Here is a 20,842-nt window from a genome sequence, read left to right on the forward strand (position 1 = left end):
GGGACTTGTTTTGTTATCGTTTTAGCAAACATCCTGAATCCCAGGAAAGTTCATCACCTGGCAGACGTTTTTTCTAAAGGAGTTTAATACTGAAAAGGAATCAAAAACCTCTTAGGAGGTTTTACTTGGGACTGCAAATATTGTGGAGGCACAAGTTTTGCCAAGTGGTTAGCTGGAGGCCAAATTTTGCAAATCCTAAAATCACGTGAGTACTCCTTTCTACTTGAAAAAGACTCACAATTTGAAGGACTGCTCATGTGAATAGCAATCTGCAGGATTTGGCCTTTTCTGGCAAGGCTGAAATCATGGCTTTGCTGTATGTAGTTAACCTGCATTTTTTTTAAAGGGATCCCATCAGGAAAGTGGAAACAGATTTTTCTTAACTAAGTGCTTACAGTTGAATTTAAAAATGCTGCCCTTGTCAGAGGTTAAACTGTTCCCTGCCTCACTCTTATAAGCATTTTAAACTATCTGCATTAAATACTGTAAATAGGAAGTACAAGGAATGAGGGTACAATCTAAGCACAAGAAAATGTAAAACAAAAGGGCAGTTTCGTTGTCCTTATTAAAACACATAAAAAGTCCATCCAGCTGCTTGTGTTTAACCAATAAAAAGTATGGTTTCACACCGAAAGAACAATTTATTCTGTGAATTATAACATTTAGAAGGCCTTATTAACAATGGCGAGCACTTACACACATGAGCAAAGTCAATGACTGTATGCACATGCTTAAGTACTTACTAATGCAAATAATGCTGCAAAAGTGGGGTAAAAAGTATATAGAATAACTGGGCATGGTTCTGGTTAGAAGTTAATCCAAGAAAAGCCCAAAGATCTGAACCACTGCAGTAAAATAAATGGGGCTGTTTATAAATAGAAGTGGCTTTCAAAAAACTAAGCCCAATTCCTAATTTCTATAGCATCCCTTTCTGTCTTGTTGGACAGGATTAAAAATTTTGCAGCTTAGACCTATCTCTATTGCTTACTTTCTCGAAGGTCTTGGCTTGTTTTCTGTGTGGAGAGAGTTGGAACGTTTTCCCTTGAGGGTGTAGCTAGAAATGTTTATATACACATCACTGAACCTATTGTGCCTCCTGTCCACCCTCTCTCAATGTCAATATACTCTACATAACATGATCAGTAATGCAGTGGTGTAATTAGCTACAGAAATCTAACTGTGTGTTAATAAAAGGCCTAAGGAAAACAAAAATCTGTCTTCCAGCAGGAGTGCCTGTCTAAACATTTGTTTGAACCTCCCAGGCTTTACATAAAAATATAGTGCATCTCTTCCCTAACAACACCTATAAATAAATGGACACTGACTTCAGTCAATTTTTACTTTTTAAAAATTACTCACTGGCTTATTATTCTGCTTTTCTTCTACTTATTTTGTTTTTTCTACCTTTCTCTACCTTGCCCCACAGTTTCCTTTAGTTTCTTACCACTGTTATAGATTTCCTGTACAAATTTTGTTGTATTTCCTTTTCCCTACTAATTTTCTCCTTTTATATTCTAATTTTTTACTCTATTTTCAGTTTGCATGTCACTTCATTTCCTCTATGCAGCAAGTTCTTCTGATTCTATATTCTGCTTTTCTTTTGTTCCACTTTTTGTAGTGTCTCTCCTGACTGTCCTGGCTCTGTTTTATTCACCTCCACATCCTTCTTCTCCCTGGCTCTCTAATCCCCTTTTCTAGCTGGTGCTCCCCTTCACTGCACCCTTTATGTTTATATCCCACCTGTACTTGGAAATCCTGACTGAATGGTATGGAAATATCTCAGGCAAGCCCAGGAGGGAAGTTGCTTTTATCGTGTTTCCCTGCAAAAGTGTGAAGACAATCAACTGCATGAGGAATGGCAGAGAATTTCCCTTAACATGGCAAAATCTGTGAAATTTTAAGAGATGGGAATCTTTTTGGGTAAGTAAATGGGGCAGTTTGAACACCAGCCAGCCACAGTGATGCATAGGTAACAGCTAGAAAAAGCTACTTTTTGAGGGGGCTTGTCAAGGCAATGAAGAAGAATTTTTGTCCAAATTTTAAAAAAGACAAAATCATGAGAGAGGTAGCAAGCAACTGGGACTGACTGTAAGCACTTTTCTGTCTCTGCAGTGCATTTTACACCAATGTAATAACCCCCAAGCAGAAAATCCTCACCCTAGAAAATTCCAGCTTACCAAAAGCAATTTTAAAAATTGACTCTATGTTCTTTGTATTTCTTCAATGTCTTCACACTATTTCTTCCCTTTTAACTTTCTTATCTTTTTCTCTTTTAAGATGTTTCCTCTTACAATATACAACAGTTTGTTTCCCTTGCTTTTCTCTTCTGCCTTTTGTGTGTTGTCCCTCCCTGGGATCCCTCTCTGGATCACTCCTATTGCTATTTCTCCTTCCTGTGTTCTTCAGTCTGACTCTTTGTGTGCTCTCTTTGTGTTAATCTTCTAACCCAGATGTTTCATCATACTTTCAACACCGTAGAGGTCTTCTATGCTAGCTTCTTCCCACGCTACAAATTATATATTTATGCTCTGCTGGCATAGCCGCAGAAACTGCCTCTCTCTCTCCTTCTTTCACTTGCATGCACTCTCATTCTCTCCTATGCACATACATTGCACCAGCACTTCAAAACTAAAACAAGTATGTAGATACATGAAGATTCCCCCCAATATGTGTTTGTACATGCAGGCTCCACAAATCTATTCAAACCCTGTTTACAGGCTCTATGCCAGACCCAATTTATGTGGGAATTGTAATACAACCTTCTACTGAAACACATGTTCAACCTCTCTTCAGCACATGTACCCCACTTTCTTCTAGATCATTTTTCACATGTGCACAGAACCTCTTTGTCACGTCTTTTCTCCTTTCCTGATTGATCTATCCTCAGATGACTTTTTAAAATAAAGAGGTTCAGGGTTTGAGTGATGAGGTATCAGCTAGACTGAAAGTAGTTCGGCAAGTGTTGTGGCGGACAGGTTTGCTCCTTTAGTTTGGAAAAACTCTCCTGGTTTTTCTCAGGAGAGGGGTTTTAGTTTTTTATTCCTGAAAGGAACAAGGAACATCTTTGTTTTGAAAAGTAGGATTTTGGTAGCAGATTGCTGAGCAACTGGCCTGGACCAGTATCCTTACTTGACCTTGGGAGAAAGCTCATTTGACTTTGCAGAGGACAGTATTTATAGCACGCTTTTGTCACACTTGGTTTTAGGCTTTTGTGCTTGCCCTCAGGCATGTCAGAGGAGAAACTAAAAACTAAGATAAGAGCAGTTTCATGACAGAAGTGAAGTTCCTCAAAGCAGTGCAAGGAGGGACAACCATAACGGTCAATTCTTATGCGACTAATGACTGAGGTGTAAATGGTACAATGTTACCAGCCCCTCTCGGGACTGGCTAAGTGGCACAGAAAGGCTCAAAGACTCTACAAAGAGCCTGATTTTATCAGGACTTGAGGAAAAATACTTTACAACTTTTCTCCAGGTAACCTCCCCTCCTCTTGCCCACCCATCTAAGGACAATACAGAGATATGCCTTCCAGCCTTTGTACTGGAACAGTTTTTTGCAGTCTACCTAATGTACTGAAGGTCAGCAGAGCACTCTCAGCATTGCAGCTACCTTTCCAATCTACATCGCATGAGAAGGAAAGGCAAGCACTCACAGAGGTCGTGGTGCAGTCCGGCTGGGCCCTTAGTCTACGTGACCGGTGAGCCAGAGCTTCAGCATATGGCACACATCAGCTACTCAGTGAAGATACAGAGGAAGTGTTTCAAAGTGTACTTTGCCAACAGCCCTTCAGAATTGTGACTCTTGGCCTCTGTAATGTTCCCCTTGCCAACACCCTCTTGGCTCCCATGAGACTTTCCCTTGTTGATCACTGATGCGCTTAAAAGCAGAGTCTTGACTAAAGTTTATTGGACCTGTCTGTTGCCCTGTGTTTTCTCTGTTCAGTGCCTCCACCACACAGCAAAACTGTGTGATCCAATCCACACGTGCTGCCTTCAGCCCTCAAGCTGTTCTCAGGCTCTCCAGTCAACCTAATACCAACCTAGCTTACTCCTCAGCTTCATCGGGAAATTTTTACAAGAAAAAAGGAGATTAAGCTCTTCAGTCTGCATTTAGATATCCTGGTATGTGTGTGTTTGGTGTACCCCAGGGTTTTGGTTCCTCAGGTTAAAACTGGGAATCTGGTTAAAACACAAGGCAACTCTCTTCTGGACAGGGTGCCTAAGTTTCTTTCTGATGGAAATGGAGGTACAATGGAGCTGAGGAGGAAAGTGATATGTAGTGAGAGCCCAACTTAATATGGGGTTCCTGTGCAGATATATGTTGCTTGCTTAATTTCAGGAACTCCAAAATGTTTCCAGGGCCATCAGTTTAGAGGTAACCTTAGCTCATCCTGCCAGCCAGGGAAGCTGTCACTGCCCATCAGCAAGTAATGTTGAAAAACTTGCACCTTACTTATGCCCCAGGAACGTCAGAGTGTTTTCTGTCTTACAAGTAAAGCAGGAGTAGGAAGTAGGATAGACTTGGACAGCAAGTCTGAGAGCCAGTGCTTGTCTTACAGCCAACCTATGGTCAGTCTTTGGTAGCAATTGGACTAAACAGTCAATTAAATGTTTGTATCATTTCAGAATGAAATATCAGCCACGTTCTAAGCATCTAGTTATTATTTGCATAAAATGATGTCACATCCTTTTTACAGTCACCTAATTTCTCTTATGGTAAACAGTTTCTAGGCTAATTCACCTGTATGCTGGTTATGCCACAGAACAGACTCTTATCCGGTGGGTTTTGTTCAGGGCTTGATACTGCTTTGGTTTAAAACCTGCATAGTAGCAGCTTCCTGCTGTATTATGTGTGTGAAAAAGCAGGTACTCACAATGTGCCTGAAGTCTGAACTCACAGAAAGCCCCACAAAAGCATTGTTTATCCTCATGCGTTAAATAATATCCAGGAGCCTAGGACATGTCTACGCTGCTGATGAAGAAACTTCTGCCTGAGCTGGCGTGGGTTGATAAGCAGTAGAAATGTGCCTGAACGAACGAGTTCTGCCTTACGCCATCCTGCTGCCAGACCCTGTCTAGCTCATTTGCACAGCAGTGATCTGTGCCATGCCAGCTTGCTGACGTGGCTCACTGAGAGCTGCGGGATCACTGCTGGGCTCAACGTGGAGACAATGCTAACGAGTATCTGACTCTCAGGGAGTGGTGGTGGACAGGAGAAGGAGATGCAGAAGAGGGAAGGAAGGCTGACTGCTGTCTAATATTTTCCACTACATTCTCATTTTATATTATCATCATCTTATTTACATATATTTTTATTACCTACGTTTATGCTTTTCCATACTATTTTCTTGCCTTTCTCTTAATAGATTATGAGAAAAATCTATTGATATTTCTTCCAAGACTCTTGAATACATGGGAAACCCTTGGTGCAGCTATTGGAGAAAGGTGCTATAGGAAGAAAACAACTTCAGCATGATGCTCCCTTCACACCTATTAGGGAACATATCTCACACCTTTAAATGTAATGCCTATAACCAATAGGCAGGCATATAATATGATGCCATTGAAACAGAACTGAGGCATTGCACTGAAGACAGAAATATTCCATAGCTTTTGTGTCAAGGTCACTCGTACCAACAGGATAAAAACATGCGCTGGGAAGACTGTGTTGCGATACAGTTGCGTGTGTATGTTTAAGGGCAAAAAGTCATAAACAACTTTAAACAAAAGCTTCTGACACTGCAAAACTAGACTACTTCTGTATATACAGAATTAATTTTTAGCCAGAGCAGTCCTGCAGCATGAAAACAGAGAAAATGAGCAAGAACTACTCTGACAGAAAATCCAGTTATATACCATTTTTAACCAGGGATAAAAAAAAAGCAAGCTTCTGCCCAATGTATGTGTGAAGTGGATAGTTTTCCTTTTTTATATTCTTATACAGCTGGTTTCAAGGCAGGGATTTGGAAAATATCTGAAAACAAACTTTGCAAGACAAAGATTTACAAGTGCTTGTGTCTAGCTTTCTGATAGGGTAGCCAGACATCAGGGAAAAACTTTGCTTGCCTCTCAAGAATATTGGAGCTATCAAGATGAATCAGGCATAGAAGATAGTGTATGTAAGGGCAGCTGGATGACTGAAAATAGAAAATCTTGAGAATAAAGCAGAGCCATTTTGGAAGAGAATTCTGTATCTGGAGAGCCAGAGGCATAGCAAACTGGCCAAACTATATCAAGGGTATCCAGGAACCTGGTGAGCAGATGTGAGACATGGGGAAATGTGGTCCAAACAGCAAAAGAGACTATGAAAAACTGCAGCATCCCTAGCAGGCCTTGGAGCATAGTAGGAATGGACCTTTTGAGAAAATGCACCACAAGAAGTAACAACTTTGACCTAGAAGTTACTTACACAGTAAATATTCATACATGTCTTGCAAATGCAGATGCAAAGTTAAAGCACTGTCACAGCTGAGTGTAAGCTTAGCCCATATTACTTTGTTTTCATACTGCATGTTGTGAATTGAGACTGTTTCCCAACTGAGAAACAGTAACTTCACTCAGAAGTGTGTTAACTTGGGTGCTTGCATCACCTGAACACAGTATGAGACTGTATCTCTGCAAAAAGCAAAGAAAATATATAGTCAGCCATTCCTGAATAAAGAAATACATGTACCAAGAGCCTGAACAGCATCTTGAGGCTCCACACAAAGTCGTCTGCATATTTCTGCACCCATAGCCACAGCACTACTGTCACTAGTGGCGGTGAGAGGATGAGGAAGACCAGTGCATATGAAAAGATGAGAACTCACTACCACCAAAAACCTGACTGCCTTCTAAATGGGAGACCTGTTGTAACTGGGGATCTCCCCAGGACAAACTGTGATCTTGAAAAAACTCAGGGCATTGAAGAAGCAAATTCTTGTTGATATAATACAGCAATGGGGAAGCACGTGTTTCTCCGAGACACTGTTACAACACCAGGACATTGGCATTGCTAGGAAGGATAGTAAAATTTACCTTCACTGAGATGTGATCAGCACTACATTGAGAAACTACAGCCACCTGAAGGACTGACTGCGAGACAGCCTTTTGGCACTATCAGAAGATAAACACTCATTAAACTCCTACAGGGTATATCCAAGACCCTGTGCTACAGCACAGTGTGGAGCAACACTTCTCCAAGCCCTGAGGAAAATATCTGAGATCCCACACATAGTTAAGAAAAGAGAAAGAGAGGGATGAGTGTGTTAAAATATGCATCATGCTAATGACTTTCAAACTTCAAGGGTGTGTAACAGAATGCTAAGCATATAAATTGGCCATGGTATTTGCACTTAATTTTGGTATCTCAAATAAATGCAGTAAATGGGATATTAGTATAAATATATTCCCTATGGTGACATTGTCACAGGGTAATTTGCTGTATAAAACACGTCCATCCTTACCGTGTACTGTTGGCTGATATCAATAATATGTATGAACTGAAGGCCTACCTATGCTGCCACAGTAAACACAATCCCAGTATCAGCAGCGATACCTACATCAGCTTTAATCTAAATATTTCATCCAACAAGAGTGACTATGCACAGCAACAAGGTTTAGCACAAGCTTCTCTAATCTCCCAGGGGTGAGTGGTTGGTTTACGTAGGTGCCCGTGCAAGTCACAAATTACTGATGACATTGTCTGAAGTGGTGTGAGGATGCTTCCTCATTCCCCAACATGAAGCATAAAATGACTTTGAGGAGGTGCTTGATCAGAGAAGACAGCATGCAAGGCTGAAGGAACACTGCCAGGCTATTGAATTGTCTTGACTCTCTCTCTACCCTTGCTTAAAAACTGAATGATCCCAAGCTTTTCCTGTCATCTAGATTTGGAGAAATCTGCCTCCAAGCACCCCTTTGCCTCCCCACGTGCTCCTTCCTTATAATCTCCTGGGACCAGTGATGCTCAGGGAGAGGATGCTTTCTCTCTTCTCTTCCCTTCGCCAGTTGATTTGCTCTGGAGTGGAGCACCTGAAGGTCAACCCTTTTGCTCCACAAAGCACTAAAGCTGTTGCACACAGCCACATACATAGACATATATGAGAGAGTCAGGCAGTGAGGGGAGTTCTTTCCTGCACTCATGCCTAGCTATGTTCAGCCTGGATATAATTTGGTCCCACATAAGGAAGCTAAATCTCTTCCAATATACATTTTTTTTACTTCTAAGTTACTCATAACATTTAAAAATTTGACTTAACTTCTGAATGTTGAAGGTCAGTAACCTGCTGAATGTAACCTCTCAATGAGCACTGCAGCCAAAAGGGATCCAATGGATCCAAGAGCACGTACAAAGAGTGAGGAAGATGATGTGACTGCTACACTTAGCATTGGTAGGACTCATGATGGACTACAGTCCATTCCTGATGTTTACAATCCATAGAGGATGCTAATAGATTACACAGACTATGGAGAAAAGCCATGGCACTCATTAAAGAATCTGAAAACATGTTTTATAGCAATAGACTCGAAGAGTTTAATCTGTTGTTTTAAGAAAGAAGAGGCTGAGATGAGATGATCACAGACCATAAGTATCAATGGCAGGGATATGATTTTGATAAATGAGAGTTAGTCTAGCAGACAAAGGCATAATAAGATTTAATTGCTGGAAGCTGAATCAAGGCAAATTCAAAATAAAAATAAGGCACAAAAATGTAAGGGCAAGAATAGTTATTCCTTGAAACAATTCACTAAGTGTTGCTGTGGGCTCTCCGTCACTGGAAATATTTTAATTGAGATTGGCTGCTTCTCTAAACTTTGTGCTCCAGTTCAAACAGGAATTAGTTCAGGGAAGTCCCATGGCTTGTATTAGAAAAGAGGCCAAGCCAGATGATCACAGTGGTCCCTTCTGACTTCATAATTTATGAGCTCTGATATAATCAGACCCTAGCACAATATAGCCATAGGCAAAAACACTTCCTATTCATCACAGATTATTCTGAGAAATGTTAACATCTTCTCATTATTTCATCAGGATAAATCAGGCATTACAGTTTATGGCTGTATTAAGCTGGTAAAACACAACTGTAGTTTCATGTGTCTTTAACTCATTACCTTAAAAAACCTCAAAACATTTATCCAGCTCATCCTAACTATTCAGCATAAAAAGCATTTAAATCTTGAGAACAATGAGTTCAGGCTCCAATACCGCTGAGTTGTCCTTCAGTAAGAACACAAAACATGTATCCTAATAAATGAGCAACCCTAAAGTAAACCCTGCATCACTATCACCTGGATGTAACTACACCTAATGTCCCCTTGATCTTTGCACAGAACTCTCATTGCGTACACAGCAAGAGCAGTAAATGGCTCTAAGGAGGTAGATACTGTTTCACAAAAAGGTTTAAGACAAACACAGACAGCAGAGAAGTGCTGATTTAGTAACAGAATATTTTACAGCAAAGAAGGTCACAAATTGGCAGCATTAAAGGTTTTATTTTGGTTACTTGACAAGTGCGAATAAATGCTGTACAGAACAGGTAGTCAAGTGCCAGCAATATTTTTCTTTTGAAAATGTTATCTTCGCTTAGATCTTCTTCAGTAGAATATCATCAGTCAATCATAAAGCTGGCTGTTCCAGCCAAATACTTTTACCATTACACAATCCTGTGTGAATACTGGGTTCACGCAGTGGAGACATAATCCTGCAAACCCTGAAGAAGATAATGTTTTCTAATCCAAAAAGAGCCCATTTCCCCTTTATAGATTAGGAAATGAATCTCTTCAGAAAGTGGCTTTTAAAACAAGCCCAATTCCTATTCGAAATAGATTGGCTTAACTAAATTTACAGAGTTGGACCTTCCATTATTAGGCAGAAAGACAGACAAACAGCTTATCTCCAGCGTGTTTTTCATGCACAATGAAGGCAGTATCTTGTGATCAGATTCACAGAACACATCTTTTTAACTAATGTACAATTTTTAGAAATCAGATAGCTAAGAGCAAGCAATGGACTTAACAGTGATTTTAAGCAGAAAATAGAAAGAAAATTGTTGGAATACCACATAGCCAGTTGTGTCACATTAGCCACTGATTCACACCAGCTGAGTTTACCTGGACTGTCCAGATCAGACTGTTTGTTGCTTATCTATTTAAAGTTCATGAGTTCTCTTTAAAAATTAAAATTATATTTTTCATAGTCATAACAAAAGAAATTTCGAAAGAGCTGTGGAGTCTCATCAATCACCTTTTCTTCAGAGCTAGATTGTATTTTAAGTGACGGTAAGTAGATGTCACATAATGTTGCCACAAAACATTTACATGCTTATCATCAGCAATACAGGCGATTAAAAAAGCAAGTGGATTGACTTAATGAGCTGACAAGCAGCAACTTGTGGATGAAGTTTAAGTATGCTACAGAATTACCAGCAAGGCTCAAAATGGATAGTATCTTCTTTGGTTTTGTTTTTCAGTTGTCCTGACTGCATCTCTACAGTCACATCCTCCAAATCTTAATCTTCTTCTGGCTGCCTATGACACTTTCCCACTGCCCTCTCCTCTAGACATCCTTGTTCCATTCCTGACATTGTGTCTTCTGTGGTTTGTCTTTTTCATTAGGTTGAATTACTTTTCCCTCTCACTGTACATTTACCTAATTTATACTACTTGAATTCAGCTTAAAACCACTGAAAGCAAGGTCAACATTTTATCCTATTCTTCATAGCACACAAATGTCATGACTTGAGTTGTACCTTCTTATTTTTCGTCCCCAAACTGGTACTTAGACAAAGAAAATGTACAGTAAATATATTACCAATAGATGTAATGTAATAATTTGAGCACAAGAAGATTAGATTAATGGTTTTGATATGGGCATTGCCTTTTGGGAAAGAAGTTGTGTTTGCGGTACAGCTTTTGATTGCCAAAGATGCATGGATTGACCTGCATACACCAACTAACAATCATGTTGTTATGCACTATCAGAATGAAAAAAAAATCTATTGGCTGAGAAAAGAAATGAAAGACTATTCATTTCAGTCGCAAGAAAGAAGTAGCAAAGCAACCTAAATGAAAGCAAAACCCCTGAAAAGAGTATTGCATCTCTGAGAAGATGAAAGGGGGGTGTCAGTGATATCTTATGATTTATAATAGCTTTGCAGTTGCAGGCTGTGATGTGTGAATGTGATGTGTTTTCCTAATAAGAGGAATAAGTGCTCTGAGTTGATCCTTAAATAAATGTATAAAGTGCTGAAAAGCACGAGCACAGAGTATGGCTTGAGAAGTGTAAATACAGATATGAAATGACTGCTCTTGAGTGCAAGAGGCTGGGTGATAGAACAATGAGAATGAAAGAATAAAGCGTTTACTGTCTAGTGAGAAGAAAACGAACATACTGTCTTCAATTCTACACTCCCTCTTTCTTTCTTCCTTTTATCATCTTGCCAAAATTGTTTGCTTTTGAAAAATAATGAAGATTTTTTTTAAATAACAACCCTCCTTATACCTTAATATGTTGCTTCATTTCTTCAAAGTGCTCAGCAAACATTGCTAAGTCTTCCTAACAACATAATACTAAAATATTACTATGAGATAGAGAAACTGAACCCTGGAGATGAAATGACTCAGCTGGGGTCCTGTATTTAAAGCTTCTAAGTGATACTGTTGCACAAATAAGGATTATATTAATAAACAATGCCGTTAAATAGCTGATAGTGGAATCAAAGGTGGAACACAGGATTCCCTGCTGCTTCTTCTAACATTGTGGACCGCACAGCCTGCCTGTAGAAATCCATTTAATAGTATTCTTCTTCTTCAGTATGTTCTTACTTTGCTGTATGAGCCTCTTATCAATGAGTAATCGATTCCTGAGCTATCAGTTTAATAAGTTACACATTATGCCTCACTTGCACATTTTATCAAATGGGATCTATGATCCGTTCTAAACACCTTATGCGCTTGGAGTATGTTGGGAATGCAGTGTGACCTGGAGAGATCCAAATACTGCTGGATGCTCCATGACTGCAGCAAACGAACATGATGGTCTCCACAACTTTCTGACTAGGAAAATGTCCCTATATCAGAAAAACTGGTTCCACAATTGACAAACCAAACTGAAAGAATGAAGACTGCTAGGTCACTCAGAGTCTCTCACTAATATCAAGGTTCCTTTCATGATCAACCTGAAGCAAACTTAAGGGACAACGTGAGTCCATTTTGCTGTAACTGCCCATGCTTTACTTTTTCTTTAAGGAAAGCTTTTAACCTATGAGCAACTTGCAGAAAAAGCAAATTTACAACACCCTCACTCTCACTTACCCAAATACCTAAGGTTCAGGTTTGGCCCAAGATGTCAGTAATAGGCAAAAATAATACAGTTTGTAAGAGTACATCAGAATAGGACAAATACTATAGAACACCGATAGAATACAGTAGAATGCATAGAGCTATGTATTCCATACTACGGGATAGTAATGTTTTCTGAAAATATGTTCTTCAGCTGGGTCATCCTCATACAGATAATTTCTTCTATAATTGCTTTTTGAACATCTCAGCTTTTTCCAGAAAAATCAATTATTTGTAAAAATGTCTGATAAGAATACTTTTATATGTGACTGCTCTGCACCTTTGATGACTTTACCAAAAATTTAGGCACTCCTGGGCATATAGTTAATAGGAAGCTATGTCTTTCTGCTAACTCACTGAAATACCAAATCCAGCATTCTGGATTTGGAACACTCCCTTGAGGACTTTGTGACCATAAACCAATAAACGGATTACATTCATTCACATGGGTTTTTTCCCATCTGTGACAGATAATGTGGCATGCCACAACTAAGGTAAAATGGGATGGTCAAAATGCAGTTTCTTTCATGCCGTACAATTCATCAAGAAGCATCAAGATAGATGCCAAGACTTTCAAAATCTTGAATCAAATGCAGAGGCTGAACCCCAGAGGTTTAAATAAGGACACTGACATTTTTGAATATCTGGATGGGGACATCACTGTAACAGAGCAGGAATACTCACAGCCCAGCTGCAAATGGGTAAAAATTGCACTGAAAGCAATCAGCTTGGGAGTATGAGGCAAGAACTCCCACAGTTTTCTTTCCTCCTCCCCCAGTCAGCAATAAAAATCCCACAGAACAGAAAAAGTTCCTTTTAGTTTGGATTTTAGATGTTAAAAAATAGGTATGTCACTTTTATACAGTGTCTGATGTATTAAGTCTCAAATAACACAAGAATTCTTATATAACCCGGTAATCAGTGGACTCAATTGTTTATAATATGCCAACAGTAAATGCAGGAGGAATTTATAATCATATTTTCATGGGGAGTAAGCCAAAACCCCTTCTGCAACTCAAACAAACTGCTTCACTTTTTCATTTTGGACAGGTTTAAAACACAAAGAGATATGACAACATGTCAGATAAATTTCTCTTGTGGCATTTTCCCCATAGGGGTGACGCAAAGAGAAGTCAGAAGATTAGCTTGTTATGTCCAGTGTGTATTTTATGGTTACTATACAGGTGGATGGTTACAATACTCTGATGACAAAATCTCTACAGAAAAAAAATTATCAAAAGTTACTTCACTAGCTACATTTTTCTATTCTTCTTGTCAATTCTCCACTTTTTTTTCCTCTTCTCAAAATGTTCTTTTCTTTCTCAACATATCTCTCCAGTAGACTTTGGTTTTTTTCTTTCTTTCCTGCCTCTTTTGGACTCCGTCAACAATGGAAATTAAGTGGGGTTGACTGAATTGGTTCGGACACAATAGAAATACAGTTCCAGTGCCTGGAACTTAAAGACAGATTTCTCCTGACTGATGTCTGCTAGTCCTTGCTGTTTTGAGACAGTATTTTAATATTATTCCTCAGATGTTTCTTCTTCAAATGAAACCATTCTCCCATTCTCAGTAGGTAAAGAGACAATACCTTCCTCATTTCCTTGCTGTTGGCCATCAGCTGTTTTTCTCGTAGGCTCCCCTCCTTCACCCACTCCCATATCTAGACTGAAGTTTCTCTTAGAAGAGATTTTACCTAGGAATGTGCTTGAGCACCCCAAAAGCCAGTCCATGCCTCTCTAAATGTCCCTGCGCCAGCAGGACAGTGTTCATGCATTGCCTTGTCTGCACTAGGATTTATAACATGGTAGCATTGCAAAAACAGATGTCTCCTCTTCCTTTCAGCCAGGGTCATTTTTAGACACAAGCTGCCCTGGGGCTCACAGGGAGAGGAAAGCAGCCCTCCCTGGAGCCAAACGAGGCACTTCGCCAGGGGAGTAGGACAGGAGCAGAGGGGATGTCCCTCAGGCACACACGCGCTGACTGGAGCAGTGAGGTAGGGGAGAGCGGGGGACGACGGCAGGAAAGGCTTTTTGTCAAGGTGCAGCAGTCTAGCTAAGGAAATGTGAAAGACTGCATGGTGACCCATCTACTTGCAGCCTGGTGGGCCTTTTTGGGGGTCCTCTGCTCGGTATGGTCCCCTGATACCTTCCTGATTTACTTGTGAGCCCTCAACCCTCACACTCTTGCCCTTTTCTGCATTTGCTCCTCATAGTTGATTTCTTTTTGTTAGTCCTTTCTCCTCCAGGGAGGTCTTGACACTTTGGTTAGCCCATTAATGCCCTAACCAGGCCTGAGCCGAGACTAACAAAAGCTTCCCTGCTCTCCCATTCATTTCTACTCAGAAGGAAGGGAAAAAGCGTTGACACCCCGGGGAGGGAGACGGTGGAAACAGCGATCAGACCAAGGCATAGCTATAATTTCAGCCTGTGAATGTGGGTTGTAATGGAGAAAATTAAGATGCTGTTTTTCCCAAGCCCTGCAGGCAGGCCAGTCTGGGGACACATTGGAGAATGTTCTCTTCACATGGAAACATTTCAGAGATTCCTACCGACACTGATTCCTCTCCCAAAGTTGAAACCCTACTCTGGCTCAACACCTTTGTTTATGCTATAGCTTTAAAGGCCAAGATCTCAGCTCAAAGTGATGCAAAACTGCCAGTTTTTTCCTTGGTTTAGGGCAAAGCAACCCTTTCTGCACTTGGGCAAAGGAGCTTGTCTTCAGTGATGAGGCTAAGATATTTGTGCTCGAAACATTCTTGGTAATACAACTTCAAGATGCTTGGCACAGCTGAACTCCCGTGAAAGAATCTGATGCAAGAAAACAGACAAAAGCTGCAACGTGGTTGAAGGGAATTGCAGAGACTGGATTGAGGACAGGATTTGGCCTCTACCACTGAACATTCATGAGGCCAAACATGATATGGAAACTGTTTCAGTAAAGTATACTCCACAGAATCAACATGCCAGGAAGCCTGAACAGCTTCATTTATCACTGTTCCACTGCTGGTGCTTGTCTTTACACAGGGTTGTAACTTTTTCCATTAAATCCCATGTCTGACTCTCAGTCCCTATTGATTTCTAAGGATGCAGAAAGATGTTTATAACCAAATCTGTGTATGATTCCTTTTTTAAAAGAGGTACATCCTTAAAATCCTTCTGACCAAGAACATAAGAGTTTGGATGTTGTTCTGAAGCCATTGAGAGTAAATGGAAAATTAATTGCTACAGATATGTGTGGTGAACAGGAATACTAAACATGAAAAATACTGTCTTTAGTATAGAAGAGTGTCTGTGGTGGTACCCGAGCTTTACAAATATGGAGAGAACTATGGAAAACTTGAGACTCTTTGATATCACAGAACAAAATTAGTCAAGGATGTAGCTGTTTTTTCACTCTCCATCTCCATCTGATTCCTTTATCTTAGTGTTCCCACAATGTTTCTTTGAAGTAGCCCAAATGCCACTAGCTAGAAGAGCATTCCACCATATTTTTCCCACAAATTTGTTGAAGGTTGTTCAAAAAAAGATTTCACACATATACACTTATTTTCACACGGAAATCTTTAACTCATGAAATTAAGAGAACTCTTTGGTCTCATATCCAGTATTTATCCTGGTTACACACTTTTAAAGAGATGACGCTGATTTGTGCCACTAAACAAAGAGCACATTAGTATTGCAAGCAGTCATTTTCCATCCAGCTTAGCTTTCTTTGGAATGTAACTGTCAATTTTTCCTTTTTCAGACCCTGAAGGAAGTATCCACATTTATTCAAAATAAAGAATCCAAACTCTTGGACTCCTCAGAGCAAAATAAGCCAGAAGGTGGAGTTGCAACTGTAATTATGATCTCTTTAGTGCCTGAGGACAATGTCTTTAGTTAACTAGATGCATTCCACTGCTACTAATGCAGTCTGTTCATGTTTAAAAATGTTTGTTTTGTCCTATCTAGTCATAGTTTTCAATGTTATTGACAAATACAAGCAATGTGTGCATCTAATAAATGTATGAAAAGAATCACTGAAAACATCCCTTTCTTATTGGCCCAACATCAAGTTCAAAGAATCTGTTTCATAAACTATTAGCTATTCTCTTATTTGATGTAAATGTGATAAATGTAATGCTTATCACACCCTACTAATAGTTTTTAAATTGTTTTAGATTAGTGTATATGTACATAAAATGGAATTAATTTGACCAATTTTTCATATGAAAATAGACAAATTACAGAGATCAGGGAATTGTAGAGATCAGAGAAAAAGTGAACCTTTGTGCACTTTAGGTTATAAGCAGTTTGTCCTTGGAAGAAAGTATGGAAACACTGCAAAACTACAATTCCATGAGAATATTTTTCTTCCATCAGCTCTCTGCTTTTTGTGCACTGGGTTCTAATGAGACACTTCTTTAGCTTCACTTGTAATTAAAACTATTCTAATGTTCTTTGCTACAAGTAAATATTACTCAAGATGGAAAAGAGCTTTAAGACTCTGAGCTGAGAAATACAGTGCAGTGTAACTGTTCCTCCCCATAGCCTCCACGTTTTAAGTTTGAAATGCTTGGGGAATTTTTTTCATAGGAGGAAAAATCTCTTTCTGACATTATACACTGGACCTTCCAATCAAAATGTGATTAGCAGAGCTGAAGAGTGACTGGCTCAATACTGTAAAAATTAGCACTTGTTTGAAATGTGAGAACATTGTCTTGTTGCAGGCATTCAGAAATGATACTTAACTGTCAAGATTTTTTGCCATCATTTATTTATTTTCCTTTAACAAAAGTTCACGCCACAGATCTGAGATAAGCTGTGCTGTTGTAAAACCAGTGTGAAAGTTTGCCTACAATAAAGGAGCTGAGAACTGTAAATTATTTAGATAGCTATGAAACAATTTTGTAATTCTTTTATACTACAAGTTACTCAGCTGTTCCAAAGTGTCGAAAGCTCTGTGTGTGTGTGCGTGCATGTGTGTGCACGTGTGTGCGTGTGCAGGTGAGGGTTGTATCTATATGGAATTTCCATGGCAGTGGATTTTTTTATCTACAGTCACATACCTCAGAAAAGCTAATGCAGGTGTCTGTCCTTCGAGCTAAATGAAAAGATCAATTTAGTCCCTTCAGGAGTAGGAGGCCGGAGACAACGGAAGATGCCACCTGAATCGTGCCAGAGCCCGATCAGAAGTAGGCTGAGCTCGACCAGAATCCACTGTGGCATGTGGAGGTTAGGAAGCCAGCTGGTTAGATGGGGGAGGTGGGGTGCGTGTGCGTGTCTCACTGTCCATAAGAAACAGCAGCCAGAGAAGCAGTCCTGTGAGGGGCCCAAACCGAAGCAGCATGGCTCTACGGGGAACACACTACCCTACAGAAGCAAGGTTGGAAACTTTGAGTAAGAAAAGTGCCTGTTGTTTGTTTCTACTGCATTCAGAGAAACAAGATTCTGAGTACATGCTTTGTAAATAAACCAAAGACATTCCTGACTCCTATCATCAATTTCTCCTCCTAATGGAAAAAATCCAGCAAGTTTCCACTCTGTGAATAGGGGCAATAATATAAGCACAAACACAGGGTCAAGTCAAGTGCTATCCTCTCTTATACTGGTACAGTCCCACTCGAATCAGTTCAGGAAAACGGGTCCCTCAACAGAAGAGTCAGAGAGATACTTTCTCTTGCATTTGAACTTTCAGACCCAGAAAACTAAATGTAGAGGGGTCAACTGTGCTCATACCTTTAGCTAGAAAGAAAGTTGCACTTCCAACAAAGTGAGTAGAATTTGATTTCTCTGAAAAGTTTTAATTTATGGACCAGCATTTTTCTAGAATTTGATTTCTCTGAAAAGTTTTAATTTATGGACCAGCATTTTTCTAGTCCTGAATATACAGAGTTAGCTTGCTCAAATACCTCCTTCTTCAACCTTTCCAAATGCAAAACAGTTCTTGTATCGCAGTACCAGGACACTTCATGAGGAGGTGTGAGACCTGATTTTTTTCAGACTCAAATGCTATGACATCCTTTGGATAACAGGATAACAAAGGGTAACGCATCCTTTGGGCACTCAGTTTCTGTAGGGTCAAAAGTATCTTTCCATAAATGCAGGTCTTTGGAAAATACAATTATATATTTTTATATTAAAATATATTATATATTTTATATTATAAATAATATAACTGGGGGGAGAGAAAAAACAGTTTTCCTATACGGCAAGCTTGAATCATACATGGCTCATGAAGACGAAGATTTAGAAAAAGCCCTCAGAATAACTGTAACTGCAGGCCACAGACATCCTTTAGGATTGGAGTTCATTACCATTTGATAATGTAGCCTCCATATCAATGGTATATTATGGTTAAAGACTAGCAGAAGCCTTGAAATTTTCTACCTTCTATTTAAAAGTCACCTTTGAAAAATTACCTTTATTCCCATAAAAACATTGTTTTTGAAGGCTTCTAACTTTTCCTCCTGGGATACTGTAATAAAAAAGTGCACATGGAGTTGAGTGCAGCCACTGACGTAAAAGGCATAACTGTGCAATATGGAGGCAGGATTGTACCAAGTGCATTCACGTGAACAGCCTTGTGCATGCTGATCACATCCTAGAGGAATACAGAGAGGAGAGCGTAGAGGAGATATTTAGGGCTCAACTGAATAGTTTGTCCACAAAGACTTTCACTAATGTAACCTTCTTTTGTACAGAAGAAGTCCTAGTGCAAGAGTAGGGCTCCTGACCCTGCAATAGCACAGGTAAAATAGTTAATCTAGTGATAACTAGACTGTGAGTTGAAAGACAGTCTTGTCAGTCTTATCACATTCTTTATGAAGGACCCACCTCTCAATCAGATTTCTTGCTTGGGGTGTCTTGCAGGAGTAGGGCAGCAGCCAAGAAAGCACAGTAGCCCAAATGGTGTTAAAGAACGGCCGGGAGGGAATCTGTCGGACACTGCCTTTCCAAAGCTGCGGAAGCTGGAAAGACAAAACAGATGTCACCATGTGCTGGAGTGGAAAAGAAGTAACAGCTCTAAGAAGGACAAAGTCTTACAAGACATTTGATCTGTAGTTATAAATGAGAGGGGAACAATAAACCCAAATTTAAAAAATTGAGATTCTAAAGGAAGTTGATTTAAAAGTCCAGAGAAACAACTAGACTAAAGGAGTGACTGTCCTTCCGGTCTTATGACTCCCACAGTCCTGGCTTTGTGGTGGCCCAGATTTGAGAAATGGGAAAGGATGAACTTTTTTATTAGAAAGCAGGCAATGAAAGTGAAAGGCAGGAGATGCACAGCAGGTCTATGTATTGTTGGCACAATAATGACTTCTACATTTCTGTTTCTGGACATGGTGGTCCAGAGATGAACTGTAGAGAAACTGGGGAAGGAAATCAAAGTCAAAACCTGAAAGATCCCTTTGAAAATCAATAAAGGAGCATAAGAAGGACTTTCCAGGGGACTTGTTAAAAATGTGATTACAGAGCTGGGAGAGTCACAAGAAGACAGAGAGAAGACAAGAAACAAGAGGACAGGATTGCAGGAAGATGCTCTAATTGCTGAGAAGACAAGAGAGAAAGCATGAAGTTGGGAAGAGCAGTCCAAAAAGGGTAGGACTCAAGCTAAGGACATGGGGATAGGAGAGGTCTGAAAATACTTCCCAGATACAGACCCCACTTACTCACAGGGAGTTCGTGCAACTGATAAAGTGCAGTTACGTCCCCACCTCAACATCTCCCAGCTAGCCAAGGATTTCTCCCCTCAGCTGGGCAGATAACCACTTCCCAGCAATGGAAGCTCCACTGCCTGCCAGGTGTCCCAGTCTCTCTTCCTCCCACCCCAGCTGCTCCTGGTCCCACTCGCTCCCATGAGCTGGCTCTGATGCTCACTCAGCCCTGCATTAAGCCAACAAAGCAAATAGTTTTCCACCAACTTAGTGTACTATTAAGGAATACTTTAAATAGCAAAGAAAATACATGGAATGACATATGGAGACACTTTCCCAAAGAAGCATTAAAGGGAGTTTAGCACAGTGCTTACTTTCAAGACATATGAGTATCTTTGATGTCTGTAGCCCATCTCTACTACTGCTTGCAGACTCAGAACACCTAATGGAGAGCAGGATGGATATACAGAGGCCAGTGTTTTCTCTGAGCAACAAACTAAAAAGGCTACAATATTTAAAAAATAGGCGATCCATGCAGAAGCATGTTATTTCTGCATACACTAAAAGCTACACAGGTTGAAATGACAAGTTCTCATCACACTGTGAAACACCTTATATATTTAATTGAAACTGCAAATACATCAACCAGATGTATGTGGTCATAGCCATAACACAACAGATCATAAATGTGGAGACAGAAGGTGGGAAGATAGCCCGCTGCCAAGGCAGGTGTGGAAGGACTATGCTAATGAAGAACCAGGTAATATTAATGCTGTATCACAAAAGACAGCAGCACAAGGCAACATCCTATTGCCATAGGACTGCCTGGCAGTCCCTGCAACATCTAGCTGCTGTGGGATCTATGTTAGGCTTTGTACAGCAT

The sequence above is a fragment of the Aquila chrysaetos genome, chromosome 4 (assembly GCF_900496995.4).
Source record: "Aquila chrysaetos chrysaetos chromosome 4, bAquChr1.4, whole genome shotgun sequence".
In the NCBI taxonomy this organism is placed as follows: domain Eukaryota; kingdom Metazoa; phylum Chordata; class Aves; order Accipitriformes; family Accipitridae; genus Aquila; species Aquila chrysaetos.